The sequence below is a fragment of the Anser brachyrhynchus genome (assembly GCF_964034855.1).
Source record: "Anser brachyrhynchus genome assembly, chromosome: 1".
Classification (NCBI taxonomy): Eukaryota; Metazoa; Chordata; class Aves; order Anseriformes; family Anatidae; genus Anser; species Anser brachyrhynchus.
In genome coordinates, this window is record NC_137694.1 from 110150753 (window position 1) to 110176279 (window position 25527).

Genomic DNA, 25527 nt, shown 5'->3' on the forward strand with positions numbered 1-25527 from the left:
TACTACTGATCAGCCTTTACTTAAAAAACGACCCTGACTCTAAGATATTGCCTATCATTTCACTATACTTGATTTCCAAGAACAGCACTTTAGTCAATTGCACATGAACTTTTTAACAATTAGACAAACAAACAAATGACCAAAAACAAACAAACAAAAAAAACACTATTGCATTGGTAATTGGTAATTGGTAATTGTCAATGGCAAGGGTTCACAATTGGAATATTTTTCAAAACGTAAATTATTTATAATCATTTTTCTGTTTCCATTTGTGTCACCCTGGCTTTTCCAATCTCCTCACCTATGTTTTGGTAATCCGGGAAAATTTCCCTGCTAAGGCTAATTCTTGGCCCCTCAGTTCAAGAAGGACAGGGAACTGCTTGGGAGAGTCCAGCGCAGAGCCACAAAGATGATTAATGTAGTGGAGAATCTCCCTTATGAGGAAAAGCTGAGGGAGCTGGGCCTCTAGATTGGAGAAGAGGAGACTGAGGGGTGACCTCATTAATGTTTATAAATATGTAAAGGGTAAGTGTCAGGAGGATGGAGCCAGGCTCTTCTCAGTATCATTATTCAATGATAAGACAAGGGGCAATGGGTACAAGCTGGAACATAGGAGGTTCGACTTAAATATGAGAAGAAACTTTTTCATGGTGAGGGTGAAGGAACACTAGAACAGGCTGCCCAGAGGGGTTGTGGAGTCTCCTTCTCTGGAAGCATTCAAAACCTGCCTGGATGCGTTCCTGTGTGACATGATCTAGGCGTTTCTGCTGTGGCAGGAGGATTGGACTAGATGATCTTTCTAGGACGCTTCCAATCCCTAACATTCTGTGATTCTGTGATTCTGTGAACAGAAGAATTACTGGTCATCTGTGTAGAGTCACATACTCTATATCATAAAAATAAAGTTTGCTGATAGATAGAAGGATTTTGGTGCCTTTGTTCCTTTTTTTCTTCCCGGAATAAATCAGTGTGATTTCTACTTTAGCAGAAGCAAGTGAGAATCAACAGCTAGACTATTTTTAGCTTGTGAGCTCTGTTTTTGCCAAGACAATGGCAAATATGAAAGGCTAGCCTTACACTTTATTTGGGAAACACACTGGTAAAGCAAGCAAAAGCAAGCAAGCAAAATAACCCTAAACAACACAGAAATGAATACAAAATACCAGCTGTAGAGTGACAAGATTCCACTTGTCTCTTGTGGCGGTAATCCTTACCCTTTGGTTCACATCACTACAGTCCAGCTACTTCTTTGTCAGTTTAACCATCTTCCCCAGTATGTTCTTTCCACCACCTTTTTTCTCAAAGTACTAATCAAAACATTATTAACCCTCTGTCTGAATCCTTCTACTGCCTTTTTGCAATGCAGTATGAATGGATGGTTTTAAATAGGACTTACGTTTTCCAATTTTGTACCTATATATATGGAAATATACCTTTCTGTGTAAGCATATGTATTGAAAGTGCAGCTCAGGACCTGGATAGGTTCATGATCTACAAAAGTAGACAAAGTAATGATTTTTGAAATTATATCTATAAATTATACAAGGAGAAACTGCTAAAAACAACACATTAGCATTGCAATTTAAAACATGTAAAACACAAGGCTAGACACAAATTAATAGCACGAAGCAGTGTCATGATAAGAACATGTAATTTCTTCCACTTTATCATCACTCAGAACTGAAGAAGAAAAACAGATTTTAACATTATCAAGGGCTGCCTAGGCTGCTGTTGACAGACTAGTTGACAGACTGCTGGAAGTCTCCCCATCACATTGATCTGGGAACTCTTCCTGTCCCTGCACTGTAAGAATACGTGTATGTGTATCAGCTGGCCATGTAGCTATGCTCTGCTCATGCATCATGAAACACAAAACACCTACATACAAAATAAACCCAAGTCAATACATTATAGAACTAATGAAAAAGGAGATGGTGAAATGATCTACAAATAACACTTGTGGTTTGTTATGAGTGAGGATTCCTGTTATAATATTACTTATCAGCCTTCTGCCCACTATCCATATTGTGAATAGCTTTAGGTGTTTAATAGTCACTGCTTTGAAGGATATCTTCTCTTTCTCCTTCTCATGAGTTATTGTTATTTATCTGTGTGTAATCCTTCTATTTTCATGTGCATACATATATATATATATAAGCACATGTACGAGCAAGTAAAATCCCATTATATATGTGAGCTCCACTAATATATCTAGAAAATAGTTTCTACCTTAACATATAGAAGGGGTCTACTTGAGCAACCCACATAAAATCAAAGACTGAACCTTTAACTTTGTACCAATAGATTTCTAATCCTGGTGGAGGCATTGCATATTACTGTGATTGAAATGGAAATATCTTATATGATAAGCCTTTTCCAACAGCCATTAGATGAAAACACCTACATACAAATTTTATGGTCTTTTAAGTGGGAGACAACAGTCCATTTTATCTACACCTATAGACTTTTGACATAAATGATCGCTCTTAAAAATTAAGCTATTCTTTTGTGAATTTGCTCTCTAGTATGTTGAATTATTTGCCCACTGGCCTCTCACAAAAACTGCTACTTGGCTGACTATTTCAAAAAAAAAAAAAAGTCACAATGTCAAAATGGAAATTAATATCAATTTCCTAAAGACCTATGGCTAAAAGCATTTACCTAAGTGACATTGTCCCCAAAGGTGTTTTTCCCCTTTAATTAACCTAATATTTAATTCCTAGAGTTTCACTGCAGATAATCATGATTATCTATTAGTCATGCAAAAATAAATAAATAAATAAATAAATAAAATTATTAGACTCACCCATTCTATTTTCTACTGGTAAAGGCAAATCAGCAAGCAAGATGACAAGAAGTTTCATAAAGATATAGCTCCAGACAAATAAACAACCAATGCACCTTAATATATATATACATTTTAAACTCCAGTGCATTTCTCTGTTCTTTTAGACAACTGGTAATTCAGAGCCCTATTCATTACTCTTAAGGAACAAGAAAAAGAAAAGGGTATGTTTCCTATCATATTTGATCAACATTTAAAACTCAACACTCAGTAATACTTATTGGAAAAATGAGAGGTGCGGAGTTCCCTTACCTTGTTTGACTGTTGTGATGAGGTTTTTGACAGAACAGATATGAATTTATCATACATGAAATTAGAATTTTTCAAGCCTTTCAAATATTTATGTTCTATTTGTAAATTAAATGAAGTTAAATAAAATTATCTGATATTTAATTAATAACAATTTAAAATCTACAATAATATTCCTGCCTGCACTAGAAAAAATATACTGTTATACATTCTCAAAAGCATGGACCTATAGTGTACCAGTGAATCAAAACTATTAAACAACTTTAGCATTGTTACATCCAGACAACTGATCAATTGAAACTAGAAGATAATCAATTATGGTCATATCTTTTTCTTTTCAGTTTTGTCTTGTAAGCAACATGACATAAATCTTATTTTGCTTTCTAAAAATCCATTTCTTTGGTGTTATAAATATCATGATCATGATCACTTACTGTCAAGTCTATACAAAAATGGGGAGCATATGCAAGTACATTTACTACAGTGACATTGGCAAGATGTATAAAGAATTTCTAAAGACGGATTACATTTTATCTGGTCATTCAGCTATTTACCTTGTATCATCCTCTTGTAATTTATCACTACCATAATATCATTTATGTTCACACCATGACACTTTACCAAAAAATCCTGCTGCCACATGCATCTGTTGATGGCAAATGCATAGCAGACATATTACTGGACTGATATTCCTGATGTGGGTGGAAGTGATCGTAATTAGTTTTCATTGTTCTAATTGAAAATGCTTTAGGTTAGAATTTAATCACATACACCGTAATTTTAAACAAAGAATAAATTACTGACAAAACATTTTTTTAAAGATCAGTTCAGAGTGAAATTATTCATTTCATAAATGTGCATTATTTTGCTATATATATATATTTTTAAATAGAATACTGAGAGGGACACTCCACTAATCTGTATATGTTGATGTAGATACCAGCAGGGATCATATGTGAAATACAAGAAAAGTAAGAAACCCTTGGTATCTATTAGGCTAGAGCCAACGTTACCTGACTTTGGCTTAAGTATAATTGTAGAATATATTTACACAGAATATATCATCACACTTTTGGATAAAAGCTTAATAAAATTATTTACAGTATTCAAGTAAACTTACTTGAACATGGCATGACAACTTAAAATTATGAAACTATTACTTACTATTTTTATATTTAAAGTGTCATGTCTTTCATGGAATTTGAGTATATAAAAATATGAAAGATGGTGAAAACATGAAAAACTCATGGCAACCATTTTTAAGTAGACCACTATTCTACTTTACACACTTTGCTAACAAACACAAACTGCAGTGTTATCTTTACCAGCTACACTTTCCAAAGGCTTCTTTATAATAAAAGATGACAAGGTTTTATATACTTGGTTTCAGCATTTCTTGGAAGTGTTCTGGGAAGACCATTACTACTGTATTAATTCAGTAAATAATTTCCACATTACGTGATCACTCAAACTAAACTAAAGAGTTATTTTTTTATATATCCTTTTCTGATTTGGGGAGCACCTCAATTTGTAAGATTTACTAAAAGTTAGTGAAAAAAAAAAAAAAAACAGAAAAATATTAGAATGATTGTGTTACACAAAGTGCTCTGGAGAACATTAAAATAATCCCCACTGATGCAGCTAAAAGTTTCTTAACTCTCTTAGAATACACAAAGTGGTTATTAACAGGAAAAATAAATCTCCCTTTTGGGGAAGATAATGTCTAATTGAATGAGAGCAGAATTTTGTAAAAATTAAATAATACAAGAGAAAAAAAAAAAAAAAACAATTTTTCAATTTGATTTTTAATTTACACTCCATTACCTAAAGGACACTGTGTCCATAACCTAAGTAATGGTTATGTTAGAACTGTCCAATTCTTCACTTTTAAACTCCTTTCAGTTATGATTGCAGTGTGTTCTGTATCAGTCTCCTGCTTGCTTCTCCTCTGACAAGCCTCCTCCTACAAAGACTTACAGGAGAAGAGTGAGAAATAACAGCTTGTGTCAGTGTAATTACTGGGAGAAGGCAGTGTCATGGTTATAGAGACACATTCCAGATAGAGATCAATGGAAAATGAAAATGCTGGATTTACAGCAGTTAGGAGAATATAGAAACAGCATAATGAATTCTTTTAAAAAATTTGAACAAAAATATTCTTTTGTAAAATTTGAATTGAAAAGAAGTTATTCAAGTCATTCTATCATTTCTTCAATATCTTTTTGTTGTTGTTGCTGTTGTTAGTTTAAAGTCAAAACAGTGGTCTGAACAGGGTTAGAAGAGGAACAAGGGGAAAAAAAAAAAAAAGTGAAGTCAGTTGTTTTGCTGCTAGAACTGAAATTAAAACATGCAGTATGTGTAAACTGCTCACAAGGGTTCACAGGTTTCCCTTAGGTTTATTTTGGTAAATACTGAGAGGTGAAAGAGAAAAAATTATGGAGTGCAGGAGCGACATAATTTAAGGTAATATAGAATCATAGAGTCATAGAATATCCTAAGTTGGAAGGTCCCCACATGGACCATAAGTCCAATTCCTGGGTACTCACAGGACCACCAAAAAAATCAGACCATATATCTAAGAACATTGTACAAATGCTTCTTGAATTCTGATTGGCTTGGTGCTGTGTCCACTTCCCTGGGAAGCTTGTTCCAGTGCCCAAAGACCCTCCTGGGGAAGAACCTTTTCCTGATATTCAGCCTGACCCTCCCCTGTTACAGTTCCATGCCATTCCCTTCAATCTTGTTGCTTTCCTCAGAGAGCAGAGCTCAGCGCCTACCCCTCCACTCTTCTCCTCCCCTCGTGAGGAGGCTGTAGGCTGCCATGAGGCCTCCCCTCAGTCTCCTCTTCTCTAGGTTGAACAAACCAAGTAACTTCAGCTGCTCGTCATACTTCTTCCCCCCTAGACCCTTCACCATCTTTGAAGTCCTCCTTTGGACACTCTCTAATAGTTTTTTTGTACTTTTTATACTTGGCACCCCAAACTGCACACAGTAATCAAGGTGAGGCCACACCAGCACAGAGTAGAGAGGGACAATCACTTCCCTCAACCAGTTAGCAATGCTGTACTTGAAGCACCCGAGGACACGATTGGCCCTTTTTGGCTTCCAGGGCACACAGCTGACTGATATTCAACTTGCCATCAACCAAAACCCCTAGATACCTTTCCATGGGGTTGCTCTCTAGACTCTAGCCCCATTGCAGTACAATTTTTCATATGCAGTTTTGAAACTTAAATAGCCCGAATCTCTTTATGTTGGCACAAGGTAATTGTAGTCAATATAGCTGTTTGATTTCCATCAGTAGAAGGTCTGGCCTATTTGTCTTCTTTGTCAGCAATTTGCATATACTTGGAAATAGAATATGAATCACTGTTTTTTTCCTTGAAAAGCCTGGCTGAAAATTTATAAAACACAAGACTATATGAATTAAAACTTACATGTACACACACAAATACATGCAATTTCAAATACTACAGCCTTATCTTGGAAAATCAAACAAACAAAAAACAGAAAAAGTTAGAGATGTAGGTTTTAAGAATAGAAGGAGCAAAATCAGAAATCCCCAAATTTCTATTTTGATTTTCTGTGCTCTATGCCATATGACATTTTTATCAACATTTTTCCATATTGAGTACACCTACACTTAGCATGCAGTGTGTTGAACCATTCTCACAAAGAGCCAGCCACCAAACAAGACAATATACCTGTGTAAGGGAAAAAAAATTAAGTAATTAAGATTATACTAATAGAATATCCTGTTTTCAGCTGGGATAAAGTTTGTTTCCTTTCTAGTAGGTTGTATGGTGTTGTGTTTTGGATTTAGGATGAGAATAATGTTGATAATACACTGATGTTTTAGTTGTTGCTGAGCAGTGCTTACACTAAGTCAAGAACATTTCAGCTTCTTGTGTTGCCCTGCCAGGGTTTGGGGAGGCTGGGGGTGTACAATAAGTTGGGAGGGGATGCAACCAGGACATCTGACCCAAACTGGCCAAAGGGATACTCTGTTCCGTATGGCATCATGCTCGGCAATAAAACTGAGGGAGTTGGCCCAGGGAGGGAGAGGGAGACTGCCAGTGCCCAGGGACTGGCTGGGAATCAGTTAGTCAGTGGGTGGTGAGTAATTGCATTGTGCATCATTTCTTTGTATATCATTGAATATGTACATCATTGAATGGTTGAATATTATTGTATATTATTTTACAGTTATCATTATCAATATTGTTACTGTTATTATCCCTTCCTTTTCTGCCCTATTAAACTGTCTTTATCCCAACCCACGTTTTAACTCTTTTCCAGTTCTTTTCCCCTTCCTTCTTGGGAGAAATGAGCAAATGGTTGTGTGTTGCTTAGCTGCCTGCCAGGTTAAACCACAACACAGAGCATGCTAATGTGACATCCAGAAAGCTACAATGATTTCTCTGTGTAGTGTTATGGCATTCTCAAGGCTAGCTCTTATGTTTTTACACTGGCCAGAGCAGCCATGAGCTTGCACTCTCAGTTTTAATTTATGGCTCCTCTTCTTATATTTCATTACCCCTTTCCCCAGCAGAACCTCTGTTGCTTTTAATTTAGTTTAACCCTCAGGTGAGCCTCCCATCATAAACAGTAACTCACAGAACAAGCACACTTTCTGTCTTTGCATTGTTCATAACATGTCTATTACTTCATTGTATAGCTGTTGTTTTTCCTTGAGGTTGCAATGATATCAGGCAGAGGCCGTTCACTACTTTGTTAGTCTATTCCTAACACACTAGTCCACATTTTCTTGGTTTGTCCTTATGCACAAATATAATGTGTGATTTATCATCATGTTTAGCATTGAAAAGAAAGCTCTACATCTTATAGTTGTTTGGGCTTCTGCATCTCCACTTTTCCTTCCAATAGTTCTTGATGTATTTTATAATGTGAACACTTATTCAGAATAAATAAATAAATAAATAAGAAAAATAGACTTTGATGTTCCCAGTAGTACAGTTACAATATTTCACAGCGTCACTAAATAAGCAATGTTCTGAGTTGCCTGTACATTCATTGCTGAAGAAAAGTTATTTTTCTTTTCACTCTAGAACAAACCATAAAGGTCTGTTTAACTGATACTGAACCACTTTGCTTTTTGAAAGAAAATGATCAGAAAATGACATAAGAGTTTATAAACTGTATTTTTCCTCACAAAGCCACTGTCTCCTTCATAGCTAATCTTTATTAAAAGACATATTTCTTAAAAGGAGTAATATTCACAAAGCATTTCCACAGAAATATGAAACAACTTTCTGTTCTTCATAGTGGTTTCCACAAGACTTCCCTTTCCTTGGTACAACAAAAAAATTACAAATTCTGTGTTAGTATTGCATTGTAGCACCTGGAAGATTCCTACTTATTATAAGGTACTTGTTATATTAAATACTGCACAAACACAAAATGGTATTCTTGCCTATATTGCCATCTGATAGATGTTTTCTGAACACATAAGACTACTACCTCTGGAGCAATTAGCACAGTTCATAAGCATAGAAAACTAATGAAGAGTCGGCAGAAGAGAATCAAACAGAAACAGATGACAAAACTCCTGTGAGCATAGCTAGTGATCTGGAAACTTAAAAAGAATTTTAAAAGGATCACATAGAATCTGTACATACAGCTCAAAGAGATTAGTTCATATATTTTTATTGCTGTAGAACATAAACTGAAGAAACTGATATACTAATAGAACATAACTGACAGAATATAACTGATGGAGCATAAACTGATAGAACATAAACTGAAAAAAGTGGATCTTTGTTATTACTTTCATAGAAGCAAGTAGTTTGAGGGTATATATATTTTTTTTGCCTGTTTTTAAAGAAAAAAAAAAAAAGAAATTCTTAGGTGGTAAAATATTTCTCTGAAAACATACACAAAAGATTCAGTAGATTATCATACCAAATAAGAAGAGGAAATAAAACTGAGAATCATGTGAGCTAACTAAATATATATGATGGAACTGAGAAACAGCAATAAAATCAAGAAATAACAAGAAGTTGAAAACAGTAGAATTATAAATTATAAATTTATATAAATTTAATTATAAATTAAATAATATAAATAATAATAAATAAATAATTATAATTATTAATTATTATTAATAATTACAAATAATAATAGTAATAGTAATAATAATAATAATATAAAGAATTATAAACATTGATTCAAAAGGTGAAAACAACAGTCCCTGCAAGAAAGCAATACTTGTATTCAGAAGGCTGAAAAAGATGAGGCTTTGTCAGAAATCAAAGTGGAATACAGGCAAACATCCAAAAATGTTTTTTGTTGAGTTTACATAAGAAAAGAATATATATAAATTTTGGAGCAGTAATGAAGTTTGAAGATGCTGTGAAAAGTACAAATAACATACAGATCAGTAAAAGCTGAACTTTATTCAATACGGTCAGCTAGATTGCCAAGTTGGAAAAATGGTAACTGTAGGAGAGGAAGCTAGCAGAAAGCAGTAGAGGGATGGGGGAAAGGATGAAAAATTAAATCACAATTAAATTAACCAGAAAACATTAACTATTTTCATGTCCATGAATCATATTACATTCCTGGAAACATTCAAATTACATGGAAATGCTTACATTTGTAGTGCAAGTTGGCACAGTGTATACACCCCGGGGAAAAAAAAAAAAAAAAAAAAAAAAAGAGCTAACTTTATAGTTAGAATGAATCACTTCAGAATAAATGAGCTCAGTATTAAATGTAAGGGGGATGGAGCTTTTCATGATTCAGGATAGGAGTCAGAGGACACAGAACTTGTTCATCTGTATACTGAGTACTTGCAGGTTTAGACAAAACTGGTTTACAGATTCGTCTTATGAAAACACAGACCCTAAGAATGTCAATAAAATAGATTATGAGCTGTTTCTTGGATGCACTATTTCTATGCCATAGTGTTTTCAAAAACTGGAAGAAAGGTGTTCTATTTTAACTTCTGTAGAATTCAGGAATTTTACATGAGATTAATACTCATCTCAATTTTTAGTGAATTCATGCTTAAATTTATTCATTGTTTTTTCAAATGACATCATTATAGTCTGAAGAAAATTATAGAACTAGGCTTCCACTGAAGCAGTGTAAAATCCATTGCAGGAAAATAATATCCATTGGCAGTAAGTGTGCCCATGTAAAAATCCACTAAAGACTCTACCCAACCATTACAATACTATCAAGAATAGACACTGTGTATATTGAGATATTTGCCTGTCAAATAAGTCTGAAAACCACAGTTCACTGTTTTCCTACAGTCCACATATATATATGAATTATTTATTATAAAATAATGATTTAGAAAAAAAAAATCAAGCAAAACTCAGAAGCAGTTGTGAAAACAAAACATGAAAACATCAAAACATGAAGGATGATAATATTTTCAGGTAGAACACTTCACATACTTGCAGTTTTATAAATTATTACTCTTTAAAGTTGTTTCAAAAATAACTTTTTCATTTGTAGAATGATAATTTAAAAAAAATATTTCATCATTTTTGAGATAGTAAATTAGTTGAAGTTAATTCATGAACAATTCCAGTGAATCAGCTAATTCCACTAACTATTTGTCCCTTATCAACTCTCTTGGGAAAAAAAAAAAAAAGAAAGAAAATAAAAATTAACAATAATCTTTGCATTTTGTATTAAACTATGGATTCTCCCACACTGAAAGGTTGGTAAAAGCCACTATTGGTTTGCCAGAAGGAAACAACAGAATAGGCTTTCTGAAAATAAAGTGGCTTCTGTACATATAATCACAATGTTCATGTATATACAAAATCAAAAATACAGGAAAGTATAACCAATGGTTATCATATTGGAAGAATACACCAACTTTTAATTAAACATTTGAAACTGTATGTATAATTTTATTATTTTACTCATTTGAAGATAATTGTGCATTCACATATTACACAGAATCTGGAAGAAAATATTTTAATTTGTTCAGTTGGTATGACTAAAGGGTATTTTCTAGGAGTTTTGGATTTCTTTGGGATAACAGGATATGATACCATATACCATGAAAAAAAAAAGTCAAAGGAACCTCAACGGCTCCGTTAGATAACCCTCCTGCTTTGAAGTAGTATTTGCTGCCATTAACAGTTATGGCTGAGGTCCAGTTCTGAGTGGCAATACAAAAGTGCTTGTGGAAAACTGATGCACATAGATTTTGGACAAGGGCCAACCAAGGTAGATACATTTCTGGAAGATGAAGCTTTAAGACTTCAGGAAAAAGAAAAAAAGAGTGAGAGAGACGAGAGACCTACAAATTAAGATGAATCTGGTCTCCCTCAATCTGATAGGATTCACGCTTAACAAAGGGAGTTGATGTAGGTTCTAAAATCTAGCACAGGTCATTCCCAGGGAAAAACAAAACAAAACAAAACCCACAAAAAAATCTTCACCAAAAAGCATATCTTGTCATTCAAATATATTCTTTTTATTGATTATCAGTCAAATATGTTTTGCACATTTCCCCGTTAAAAATATATATACTCAAATCAGAAACTGATGAAATTAAATGAGCAGTATCTTTGAGTAAGAACTGTACAGAGTGCATTCACTTTTTTTCTTTTTTTTTTTTTGTAACATGCGTCCAATAGAATCAAAGTTTTATGATTTATTTTCATATTTTTTTCCAGTAAAAGAAAGAACATGACTGTGAAGGGAAGATATATGAGACAAATTTTTGGACTCAGTCATGTGAAAAAACAATCTGCAACAGCAAAAAAAAAATAAAAAAATATATATATTATATATATATATTTGAAGGTATGTTTTGCTGAAAAAAACAGTTATGACTGTATGACTGTGGGACTTTGTAATCAGAATCTCATATACAAAGAGATAGTATATATTATTTTTGATGGAGATATTTTAAGCATTTTAATATTTTGTGGATATTTTTGTACATATTTTTTCTCTTGTGTAATGTATTTCTACAAGTTTTGTTCATAATTATGTTTTTGGTAGCATCTGATTTCATGGAAGACAAGAGAGATGAAAACAACTTGTTTCATTCTTAAAAAGAGGATGTTCAGAAGGTCCACTGCAAAAACTGTTAAGATTTTTTTTAGAGCAAAAAAGCTTATTGAGGTTGTTCATTACAAGTCCCTTGCATTTTAAGAGCAAAATATTTGTTCAGCACTTTAACAAACAAAAATAATTAGGCAAATTTTCTGCTAGTGCCAATTCAGAATCTTATAATTATTTAAAACTCACTATTGCTCTTACAAGAAAAACAGAATCATCATCAGACAGACTGCCATAAACAGAATGTGTGTCAAGCAGACCAGAAAAGTGCTAATTAATGTTAGGAGTACACAGAAAACCTTAATTTATTTTATTATTTCAGTTTAGTTTAGTTTAGTTTAATTAAGAAAAAAATGTGAAAATATTAAGCAACAGTATGTTCTGGATTTCTGGTAAGGAAAAGAGGACAGGAAAATCACCAAGGTGAAAAAAAAAAAAATGATTTGAGTGAAGGAGTTAGAACACTGCCATTTCACTTTCAAAAATATTGTCAAGCTGATATTTCCCATCCTCTAAAACAAAACAAAACAAAACAAAACAACAACAAAAAAAACTATCAACATTTGAAGCAATAAGGGATGTTTGAATATTAGTAAGATATCAGAAATGCTTATTTTGATTTTGAGGGGATTTCATTACTGGTCTTTCAGGAACAACTCATGAGGAGACTGGAAGATCTTTACAATGGAATGTAAAATAATAATAATAATTTAAAAAAATTTGAACAAGCAAGTACCATATGTAAATAAATCTCTAAGTGGCACAGGATGATATTCTATTTATTTAATGAAAAATAGTGAAATAATTTCTCTAGGGTGTTCTGGAGTATGGTTTGATCATTTGTCCTTGAAATATAAAAATATATTTACTTACAGTCACTAAATGAAGGCTTACAGAAAAATGATCAAAAGATGTAAAAAAATAGCAAGTGTACAAAAAAAAAAAAAAAAAGAGAGAGAGAGAAGCATTTTAAGAAAGGCATATTAAAAAAATTATCATGTTCTTTGGACACCAGTGGGCAGGAGGAAGTCTGAAGAGAGTTCATAATTTATTTTAATCAATGAAACTTAACATCCAATCTCAATGAATCATTTGCTTTATTTCTCATAAACTCTACCTTTACATGTGTCCTAGAAAATTTAATTCAATTAATGGACAAAAACTGTGACAACTCTTTCCAAAACCTGGTCTTACGTACCACATTGTCTGAGAATGGTTGACATTGGAAGGGATATCTGGAGGTCATTTGGTCCAATCCACTGCTCAAGCAGTGGAAGATAAGGACAACAACAAAGAGGCTTCAAAATTATTCTAATGGAAGAATTTTATTTCTTTTTCAATGAAGTTATCTTCATAGTAACATCAATCAGCTTCTCATAAAGAGGAATAAAGTCATAAAGCTCAATGGTTTTTGATATGGTTAATATTTCATCATTCTTCTTCTGAATAAGTTTGTCAATTCTGAGACATATTACTTTCTCTTCCCTGATAGATAAGCCACAATATATCATGAGAAATATACTGCCTATAGAAACTTAGTTCTAATGAGACAATCAGTATCATCTTTTAAACAAAATATTCTGGTTTTGGAGGGCCAAAACATTCCAATGAAAACTTATTTTCATCACTCCTATTAATACAATCTTTTCCCTTCATTCTAGTTAGCAGAAATTGTAGTGGGTTTCAATTTGCACTGGGGAAATTGAGTTTATTTTGACTCAAGATGAAAAGGGAAAGGGATAAAATTGAGTCCAGCGGAGGGCCACAAAGATGATATGGGGCCTGGAGCATCTTCCCTATGAGGAAAGGCTGAGAGACCTGGGTCTGCTCAGCCTTGAGAATAGAAGACTGAGAGGGGATCTTATTAACGTTTACAAATATCTTAAGCGTGGGAGACAGAGGGATTTGGCCAACCTCTTTTCAGTGGTTTGTGGGGACAGGACAAGGGGCAATGGCCAAAAAGATGGATCACAGGAAGTTCCACACTAACATGCGAAAGAACTTCTTCACGGTAAGGGTGACGGAGCACTGGAACAGGCTGCCCAAGGAGGTTGTGGAGTCTCCTTCTCTGGAGATATTCAAGGTCTGTCTGGATGCCTACCTGGGCAACCTGCTCTAGGGAACCTGCTTTGGCAGGGGGGTTGGACCCGATGATCTCTTGAGGTCCCTTCCAACCCCTACAGTTCTGTGATTCTGTGAAAAAAAGTCAGAACGTTCAGAAGATAAAGTCAGACATGGTTTTACAACATGTTTTCCAACCTACTTTCTACATGCAATTTTTTTTTCCCACTGCATTGAAAAAATATGAGCGAAAGATAAATCAGTCAGTCAAGAAGAGCAAACATTTACCACAAATAATGAAATAGCAGTAATGGTGACTTGGAAAAAAAAATCCCTAACTGCTTGTGGTTTTGGTTGGTTGGTTTATTGGTTGGTTGGTTGGTTTAATTTTTTAAGTGGTTAGCATTTTAATGATTTACATTGAGGATATAAGTATACACAAATGTGTAGGGTATCTTTGTATGCTGTTTTAAAGAAGATTTACATGGTAAAACATTGTCTTACTATGTTTGTGATTTTATTTTTTATTTTTTTAATCATTTTCCGGGACTTTTACCTGTGTCTTGTGTTAATTGCACATCCACACTCAGAAAAAGTGACAGCCAAATTTCTACAAAATGTCTTCTGTCTATTACAACAGAAGTTTCACATATCTGCTTCAGATTTAGTGTCTTGGATGTGGCTATCACCAGATAATATGGAGAACAAATACTAAATAAATAAATAAATAAATAAGTCTTGACAAGATAATAATAATAAAAAAAGGTTTTCTATATATCCCTGACATTAAAATCAACTTTTAATTTTCAGAACATTTGGAAATCTTTAGTCTTTCAAGGTTCTATTGTATTAGCAATTCTAAAATTAATATGCTGGCCAGATTAAAATATTTATTTCAAGTTCTACTTGTCACTGTTCTATTTTCCTTAAATCACGCAGAGCAAAAAGAATACAGCTAAATGTATCTGTATAAAAAATACAATTAATGTAACTGAAACCATATAAACTTCAAAAGAAAGAAGAAAATTTCTGATCTTCCTTTTTTTTTTTTTTGATAATGTAATTCAATTTATTATCATGACAGCACTTTTGACTTCAGTTACAGCAGAGCTGAAGACAACATAATGTCTTCAATTTAAGAATAGGACAGGGAACAAATGATAATTTTTGTACTTCCTTTCTTTTTGAGCAACTTGCTTAAAAAGTAGTGAAATTAGAAGACATAGAAAAAGAAGGTAAGAGTAAAGTTGGAAGCATGTGACATCCTAGCCTTCAATCGTGTTTAAAAATCTTCATAAAATTTTGCATTCAAAAGAAGAGGCAATACTGTGCAATGTAATATTTTAATTAGCAAGAAATCAAAACATTTGAAAACAAAGATATGGTCTTTCAAAGTTACCTCAAGAAAGAAAAACAGAATACAAGTTTTAATTTGTAATAGATTTATCTTCTCTTTTTAAAAAATAAACAAACCACTCCCAAACCCTGGGAAACCATGATCTCTCTCTTGAAATCATTACATGCAAATCCCCCTGAAATTGTATTCTAAATCAGGCTAATTATGTTTGCATGGACATAATATCCTGCCAGAGACTGCCTTCAAAGAGGTGTGGGAGGACAGCAGAATCATTAAAAATGGCACACTGAATCTTTGCCTCATTAAAGTATCCATCTTTAGCATCTCACAAGATTGAGCTGACATACTTTTAATTTGCTATTAAATCTACAGCCAATCTACCTATCTCATGTACTTATGAAAAGCAAAAGTCCGAATATTAGCTTACCTTATATCATAGCCAAGCAAACATAAAAATAAAATAATTTCTCTGACTCTGTGAAGATTTTTAATATCTCACCCACAACAAAGAAGAATTAATGTTTTTGTGGTGCTTTGGTTAGCAATATAGATTTCTGTGACTAAACTGCATTTTCTACTTTGCAAGGATGGTCCACTGGTCACTTCATTAAATATTTGCAAAGTGCTTTGTAAAAGCCGCATGGAAAGTGTGATTCTTGAATTAAGCAATCAAGTGAATAACATAAGATTTACCTCTATTCCCGGCAGAAATATTTGGGAATTAATTTTTGTTTGCCTTTTATCATGGTTTTCAGACATAAAGGTGTTCAGGACTGCGAGTATCAGGAACTGCACAATGTCACAACAGGACACAAAAGCAATGTTTTTTGTTTTTTGTTTTCCACTGGCTATCTATTAACTACAGGGTTTCTCTAGTTCCATATCCATGTTTATATCAATAATCTATTTTTGCATCAGTCTTTACTCCACTTCGAGTTTGTATTCCAGTTGTCTTCCGTGTTCATGTAATGATTATTTTGATTGTTAAAAATGAACTGAAAAGGTAGAATTCTGAACCTTTTTCATTCTTCTTTTATCAAACTTCATACAAGTATTCATCATACTTTGGCGTTCAACCAGTGTTTAAATTCTGTACTTATCTCAGGCAAGGACAAATGTGGAGTGTGTTAAGTAGTTAATAACATTTTAAATTCCTCAATAATCAGCTTTCTTCAAAATTTTATGCTCATTTCACTCTTTCTTTGCAAATGTGGACAGATTATTTTACAGTTTTCCTTGCAACTATAAAATTAGAAAATTATTCAAGTTAGGCTCATATCCAGAAGCAAAGTATAAGATCAGCTTGGATACCAGTCATAAAAGGACAAAAATGTTACTTAAGGAACATTGAATTATAGAATCATTTAGGTTGGAAAAGACCTCTAAGATCATCTAGTCCACAGAGAAAAGTTAAAAATAATTTTATAGTTTAATTTGAAAACAACTAATGCAGAAAATTCTTAAAACAGTACTGTCCTGTTTTAGTTGCACAGTGTCTGAAAGAAAAAGAAAAAAAAAAGGTGTTAATATGAACAGAAACAACAACAAAAATATAAAGTACAATCAAAGAAGTAAATTAATATGAACGCCTGCCCTTATGACGAAGAAAAAGAACACTTCTGAAAGTATTCAGAAGTGATCACCTGCAGGAACAGCATATCTCATCTTGCATTTCATCTGGTGTATCCTTAGCATAAGGACAGATCAAATGCCAGTGCTTTAGAATTTTTTTCAAAATATTAATATTTTTTAATTCAAAAATTAAGATTTTTAAATGTTTCCCCTCACCAGATCATATTATCTTCTTTCCTGATTTCTTTAAGGATCACTGAAGAAACTAAAAGTTTGGCATCTGTAGGATGAATATCACTCAGAAAAAGTGGGGCAATCTAAACCTCTCAGAAATGGTGTCCTATGATACATAGGCTTAAGGAAAATGGATTTGGCTGTGCAGACCTACTATAAGGAGTCATTTTACACCTTTGAATATCTAAAATAGCAATAGCTGGAAGAGAAGATACTGGACTATTCAAAGAACAGAGGCCAATCTGCCTTTGTCAGGCTGCTGCTGCAGCCCTGAGAACCACACCAGGCTTTATAAAATGCTTGTTCAGGCAACTGTCAATAAGATGTGGAGTTTCTCGCTTCAACTCATTGCTTCCTAGTGCATAAAGAATGCTTCACATTCTGCTGCATAAAATTCATGTTCTACTAACATGAGGTCTTTTCTGGTGGCTCACACAGACAGGCTTGATAGACTGTCTACTGTTTAAGGTGAGCTACAGCTTACATTTCTGTGAGCAGCAGAGGAAAGAAAAGCTGAGGACTAAATGGCAGGATATTTTTCCCCCACAGCTGGAGCATAATATTTTGCCACTACTTTCTGTGTTACTGCTTTCCTGTGAAAAATTGTCTAGATTGCAGAGACACATTTCCCAAGCGCTAGAATTAATCAAAATCAGTTATAGAAATAAGCAAAGGAGGAAAGGAAACAGGCTTATAAAATGAAAGCAGGAAAAGAAATAACTTACTTTCTAAACACCTTTTTCCCTTCTTCATTTCCTTTCCTTTGTTTTCCATAAATAAATTATTTAATTGCACTTTCTCTTTGTTCTCTGGACAGTCATTTTCTTCCTAGGATTCACCTATGATTAAGTTTTACGTAGGGCAAGAGGCCAATGTGGCTGTGGACAGAGCTGCCAGCAAAACTACCAGCCTACGAGGAAATGAGAGAACTTTGCATCCTCCTTTGGACCTGAGCAGAACAAACTGCAATATCCGTTTACACCATCACTTGCATTAAGCATCAGAAAAACGTGGTTTTCTGTGTTCTTACGAACAAACATCACCTTCTTGGGTATGGAGTAACTACTCAATACTCCCCAAGGAAGAATTGACAGGTTCTACTATCCTCTGCTGAATTAAAGTACTCAGAAAACAGGAACAAAATATTACTACAGGAAAAGAAAAATATTAGTATAATATTTTGGTAGGAAGGAGGAGGAAAGGGAGGAAAAACGTGCCTATCTTCTTATTTCAGGCAGAAATAAAGAAAGCCACTCAAGATATAGAAATATATCAATCATAAGGGCCCGGACTTAGCAAATATCCTTATTTTGGAAGGGCAATAAGGCAAGTATCTAACTTCAATTAAGCTGGGGCTTAGCCAGAGCTTTTAAATTAAAGATGTGTTTAATTCCTTTATTCCCTTCATAAACTGAGATAGTAATTTTTCTTTGCTAGTTGTATACGTATATATATATATGTATAGGGTGGACACTACAGCAGAACGGACAACTCCTGAAGGAGTCAGAAGTTGTCCTGAAGGGTCAGACTGTCAGTGCTGATTCATCTACTGAATTCCTGCAAAACTATTTTATTGATACTAATATATTTAATATATTCCATAATGTAGTAGTAGTAGTAGTAGGTTCAATTTTTACCTTTTTTACATTTTCAACCTATAATGCTGTTTCAGACATTTAGTCTTTGAATATTACACAAAAATCAATCATCTATGTGGTATGCTAAAGGTTATATGTTCTTCCTTGGGTCAGTACAATTTAATGCTGACAACAATTAAGTAGCCATAATGTCTACTTTTTCATTGCCTGTTATTTTTACTAAGTAGCATATTCAGAGGGCATTTATTACATTTAAATTCATTGGCTCAAAATACTCTCTAGAGACTTATCTTTAAAATAATATGCATATTTTCCACACACAATTGTAAGGTAACACTGCCCTCTTCTGCCAAAATAAGATGAATCTCCTTAGAGACAGGCTATTTTTTTGGAAACACAAACTAGATTAGAGCAAATTAAAAATATTACTTTATATATAAAAATAAGAATATGTGTTATGTTCAAACAGCATATTTTGAAATGTTTCATTTTTTGTTTGTTCTACTCAGCCAGTAAAATTCTTTTTCCCTATTCCAAGACACATTTTAGAGCACTTACAAACACAGAGACATATTGCAAAGGTTCTGGTTAATAAACAACCAGACCAAATTCTTTAGCTGCTTTCCTCTATGAGTAGGTGTACATATGGCAAAAATTTCACAAATCCAAGGTCTAATTTTTTCTTTAGAGATTTATGTATTGCAATCTCTCATTTATATAAGCATGTTATTTTTGATACTTTTCTCCATTTTCCTACACTATGCATTTTATTTATTTTATTTTATTTATTTTATTTTATTTATTTTATTTTATTTTATTTTATTTTTATTTTTATTTTATTTTTTATTTTATTTATTTTATTTATTTTATTTTCATTTTTTAGGGCAGGGAACGAGGTGTGCTTAAGATCTTGTGCAAACCCAACAGTTTTGCTAAGAATTCTGTACAAAATTTTGTTTTTCCGAAATAGAATAATATTGCATTTTTCAATTAAAAAATATATATATATTCCATTTTCAAAACTTGCATCCTTATCTTTTATCTATCCTGCCTTGAATAACCAGTGTCTAAACTGTGTCACTAATACTATTAGGTGCTTGTATTTAAAAACAACTGATCTTTTAAGACAGGGATTCTGTACTTTAAAAAATAAAACCACTGGGAGATTTAATTCTGTAGAAACCTATCCAGGGCCCCATGCTATCTGAAAGATCTATACAGCTAATGCAATTTGGCAGTCTTCTTTCAAACCTACCATTCTCATCTTTTCTTACTGTAGGAATTCCTACATGCTCATGTAAAAAGCAGCAATTCTTTGCTACTCCATTCTGCTCTTTGAAATAAAAAACTGAAACTACGACCAATAAACTGAGTTTTAAAGTTATTTTTGGTCTGTTGTCTTCTGCAACTATTAAGAAAATTATTCTGTAAGAAGAATCATCTTTGCTCTTAGAACATCAGTGAACCTCTGTCACTGAAAAGGATGCCATATTCCATATTTCAAGTTACATAAGATAATCTATCAAAAAATATATGTATATATAAAAGTATCAGAAAAAAAATACATTAATTACCTAGTTAGCTTTTTTTTTTTTTTTATACTTAGAAAGATAAAACAATATTAAAAAGACTAGCACTGCAAGATTATTTTCTGGTCCTATTAGTATTTCGGTAACAGAGTTATCATTGCAGCATTCAACACAGGTAGAATAAAACAGATTCACTTCTTTTGCTGAGCAAAAGAAACAACAACAATCAGTTTTACAGATAAAAAAGTATGCTTGAGATGCCTTTTAAAAAACATGGGAAAACCAAGATTATATGGAAAAATTCAATGATGTAAATGATGTAAATGTAAATTCAAATATTTACAAACTAAAAATTAAATACATTCCCACATAGTTTGACACGCAACTTTATAATTTTCCAAAAGACAATTTTCCTACATTACTGCACCAATTTATTTTTGATGCCAGTTGTATCTCATTTCTCAAAGACTTCAAATTTAACTTCACTTAGTAAAATCTTTGAGACACACCTCTTTGGTTCAAGATGTTCTAACAAAGCACCTCATATTCTCCAAAAGAGATGCTTTTCATAAACCTAACCTGTCTGCAGATGTTAGGTTGAAATTTTGAAAATTAAAATGGAAGTTTGTCACAAAGAAAATGCCAAGTTCTGTACTAAAACATATATTTATATTTAAATATTATATAAAGAAATTGTAATTAAAAATTCATAATCATAGAATTGTAGAATTGTAGAATCATAGAAAACCCCAAGCTGGAAGGGACCCACAAAGATCATTGAGTCCAACTCCTGATTCCAGACAGGACCACCCAAAAATCAAGCCATGTGTCTGAAAGAGTTGTTCAAATGCTTCTTGAACTCTGACAGGCTTGGTGCTGACCACTTCCCTGGGGAAAAACCTTTTCCTAACATCCAACATGAACCTCCCCTGTCACAGCTCCATGCCATTCTCTCGAGTCTTGTTGCCATCACTAGAGAGAAGAAGGGCACTTGCCCCTCAACTCCTCCTCATAAGGTCTCCATTCAGTCTCTTCACTAGGCTGAAATAAGTGATTTCAGCTGTTCCTCATACGTTTTCCCTTTTAGACTGTTCACCATATTTGTAGCCCTCCTTTGGATACTCTTCAGTAGTTTTATGTCTTTCTTACATTCTAACACATTAAACTGCATACAGTGCTCAAAGTGAGGCCACACCAGCACAGAGTAGAAAGGGACAATCACTTCCCTCAACCAGCTAGCAATGCTGTACTTGAGGCACCTGAGGACACGGTTGGCCCTTTTTGGCTTCCAGGGAACACTGTTGACTGATATTCAACTTGCCATCAACCAAAACCTCCAGATCCCTTTCTATGGGGCCGCTCTCCAGCCCCTCATCATCCCCCAGTCTGTATGTATAATCAAGTTTGCCCCTTCGCAGGTGCAGAATCCAGTACTTGCTCTTGTTAAACTTCATATTGTTGGTAGTTGCTCGGCCCGCTAATTTGTCCAGATCTCTCTGCAAGGTCTCTATGGTCAACACCTCTGCCTAATTTAGTATCATCCACAAACTTACTTAATATACCTTCACATCCTGCGTCCAGATCATTTATGAAAACATTGAAGAGAACAGTCCCTAAAATGGAGCCCTGAGGAGCCCATTAGTGACTGGCTGCCAGCCTGATACAACCCCATTTACTATAACCCTAAGCCCCTACCCATCAGCCATCATATATTATGTATTTATCTAGGTGTATGCTCGACATTTTGCCCAGAAGTATACTGTGAGAAACAATACCAAAAGCTTTGCTGAAATCCAAAAAGATTACATCAACTAGCTTCCCTTGGTCAACTAGGTGGGTGACCTTTTCATAAAAGGAAATTGAGTTTGTTAAACAAGATTTTTTCCTTGTCAACCCATGTTGACTCTGACCAAGGATTGCGTAGTCTTTCAGGTGTTTTTCAATAACTCCCAGAATAATTTTCTCCATAATTTTACCAGGCACTGAAGTAAGACTGACAGGCCTATAATTATCAGTATCTTTTTTCTTGCCCTTGAAAATTGGAACAAATTTTGCCAGATTCCAGTCAACTAGGACCTCTCCAGATTCCCAAGAGTATTGAAAAATTATTGAGAGGTCTCACGATAACATCAGCCAGCTCTCTGAGTACCCTAGGAAGAATCCCATAGAGCCTCATAGACTTACATGCATCCAGCTGGAGCAGCAAATCCTGCACAAGTTCGGGGTTGGCTGGGAGTTTATCATTACCACAGTAACAGTCCTCCAACTCAGGACTCTAGGAGTCCCAGAGCCCATCACCTGGGTTGAAGGGAGAGGCAAAGAAGGCATTAAACGTCTCTGCTTTGTCTACATCCCTGTTTTTGATGTGACCGTATTCATCAAATAACAGACCAATGTTTTCTGTGGTCCTCCTTTTTGTTGCTAATGTATTAAAAATAATATTAATAATACCAAAAAAAAAGGAACATATTTGATTTAATTTTCATAAAAAGCTCAATATTCATGCTTCAATCATGAATCTAAACACTTTTTCAAACAACGGTAAGCAAATGAGTTTAACTGAGTATACACTGAAGCAGGTAGTTTCAGGCTGATCTAACAAGCCAGGGAAAAGCCATTTCAAATCTGTTTTGCTTTTAGCATGACTTTTTTTTCCCCAGATGTTTTCAACCTACTCCAAAATACTTGAATAAAATGACAGAATATTCCTTCTACAATTTTCTCCATATAATTTTAAAAAGTTGCATTTCTTCTGGTTGCTCATGAGAGCCCTGTGAAGCACAGATTACATATTTTTGGAGAGCTCTATAGAGAGTAAATGCAGGGCAAAGACTGTCTTATTTTCCTGGTCTTTCTCTTTGTATCCTCCGAAAGTAGTGGGACTGTATTTACCTCCTATAGTTTCACAGTGGCATTCATTGCTAGATCAAAACATCCCTTCTATCCCAGCCCATCATAGGATTATAGTGTTACAGGGCTATATGAGGCCAAGGAAACAAATTCTGGAAAGGATATCATATTCTCTCTTCTAAAATTTGTCTCCTATTACTTATGTCCGTTAATGTAAAAGCTTCATTAACCTGATACTCTAGCAGGACACTTCCTGGTATTGGCCAATGAACAAATTATGACTGACACCTGAATTAGGATAAAAGCAACATAGATATCATCCCTATCTATACCTTCCACACTGGACAGAATAGCAGCTGTTTAATGGAAGTTATGTCAGAAAGGTCTAAGCAAACCAAAAGCAAAACCACAGCCTTATGATTCACCTTAAACACACTAATGAATCACCTAAATAGGGTAAGAGACTGTTTGAACAGTGTTAGACAACAACATTGCTATTCTGTGACTGTTTGGACAACGCTCCCAGACATACGGATTAATTTTTAAGGTAGTCCTGTGTGGAGCCATGAGTTGAACTCGATGATCCTTGTGGGTCCTTCACATATCATATTCTATGATTCTATGACTACCATTTCCAAGTTACTGGCTTTTACAGCTTTACCCCCAGTGGTCCTCCCCCCATCCCCTCACCAGAAGTACAATTCAAAGATATTCAGCAAGGAACTACTGAAACCTCAATAAGAGACATTCAACTATTCTATAAAGTATGCTTTTAAAGAGAAGAGGCTAATGTGCAGTTTATTTTAATGCTGAAAATAATTGTACATGATGTTTCAAGGTTTCTAAAGTAGAAAACCATGAGTGCTCTGTTCAAAATTCCTAGGGAACAAGTGCCATCTTTCTAGTAGTGTACTTAGCATTTATATCTAAAGTGTAAAACATTTCTAGAATGTTAATTCTATGAAAAGTTATTCTTTGTAATACATTCCTTGAAGAATATATTTGAACCCAGGAAAAACAGAAGAAAAACCCAAAATCTAAAGAATAAAATAAGTCTTGTTAGTGCAACTTTTTCAGACAAACTTCTAAGGATAAGGATTGTAGAACTGCAAAGCATGACAGCAATAATTAACAAAATAAATTGATTTGAAATAGCTAGACAAAATATGGTATACAGCCAGAGAAATGGGGAAACTATGCTGTAGTAGTGAGGAAAAAAAAAAAAAGAGAGAGAGAAAGAAGAGAAAGCTTCATGTAAATCTGGAAAAGCCTCAGATTCCAACCTGAGAAATTATTTAGATATTTGAGGAGCTGGAGAGCACAAAGACTGTCTACAGATGTATATATTTTTTCAACTATACAATGCTTTCAGGTTAAGAAAGCAAGCAAACCAGGACATGTCCAACTCTAATCATCTAAACAAATTCTATCCATTGTAAGGTCAATAGGGAAAACTGCATAAAAGGTAGATAACAATAAACACACTAACTAAAAGAAACAAAACAGTACAAGAGATTGTGCCCTTTTTTAGCTTGTTTTGTTTTATATAACTTTATATGTGTATATATATATATATATATGTTTAATATAACACCTATTTCAACTTTCCATAATGTCTGCTTAAGGCATGACTGAAAAGTTTATGCTGTTTCCCTGTTCTTAAATGTTAGACTAAAGAAACAGAGTAGATCCATTTCTAGCAAACAGGGAGACTGGAAGGTACTCTTGCCGAGGCGACCGGCTCCGGGGCAGACGCGTGCTGCAGCGGAGCGCGGGATCGGGACAGGCAGGGCTATTTTTCGGGCATCGAGCCTATGTGAGGGAGCCGCCAGGCACCGGCAGACCTCGTGAGGGAGGCTGACGAGGCGTAGGCGGAGCCAGCAGTGTCAGCGACAGCTCCTCCCCCCGGCTGTTCAAAGGCAGCCGTTAGGGAGCGCGAGCGACCAGGAGCGCGGCGACCAGGGCCGGCAAACAGGGAGTGACGCGGCAGTCAGCGAGGCAGTTAGCGCGGGCAGGGCGGGCAGGAAGGGCGGAGCGCTCACACCCGCCAATAGGGACAACTCCTCCAACGGCACTCTCCCGTCAGCTGGGCTGCGATGGTCTCCACCAGGCACGGTGCTTTCTCTAGGAAGTCAGTACACACCCAGACCGACTGCCCGTCCAAACATGCGGCAG